Source organism: Engraulis encrasicolus, chromosome 14, assembly GCF_034702125.1.
Source record: "Engraulis encrasicolus isolate BLACKSEA-1 chromosome 14, IST_EnEncr_1.0, whole genome shotgun sequence".
NCBI classification, from domain to species: domain Eukaryota; kingdom Metazoa; phylum Chordata; class Actinopteri; order Clupeiformes; family Engraulidae; genus Engraulis; species Engraulis encrasicolus.
The window spans coordinates 30,194,060-30,194,517 of record NC_085870.1 but is presented as its reverse complement, the minus strand read 5'-3'; positions in this window follow the sequence as shown (position 1 = coordinate 30,194,517).

The window sequence follows — 458 nt, the reverse complement described above, 5'->3', positions numbered from 1 at the left end:
GGTTCCCAGACTTAACTTAACGACAAGGCCCCCCATATAGGCAACCGGTAGATTTCATCTAAGGCCCCCTTTCGTGAGTCATGCCACACTATTTTTTTTCTGTCTACCCCCTTTCACAACCATAATCTAGGTCTGTGAGTAGTGCCCAACTGTACATAAAATAGTAACTATATTGGTAGTAATGTTGTAAATTGTAGCAATAGATTATTAGAATGTTGTTCTTAACAAACAGGAATTTTGTTTACTTTTTTATTTGATTTTACTTTGTTTTATGTTAGTTATTAAGTTCATTCAATTATTTTTTGTTGTGCTATAGCCTACTCTTCCCACCAACCTGCTGCGGTCCCCCTGGCACCCCTTCGCCCCCCAGGGGTCCCCAGCACCCCCTTTGAAAACCACTGTTCTAGCCAACACACTGCACAAATGCAGCAGTCACACACAGGACACCGATAGGCATT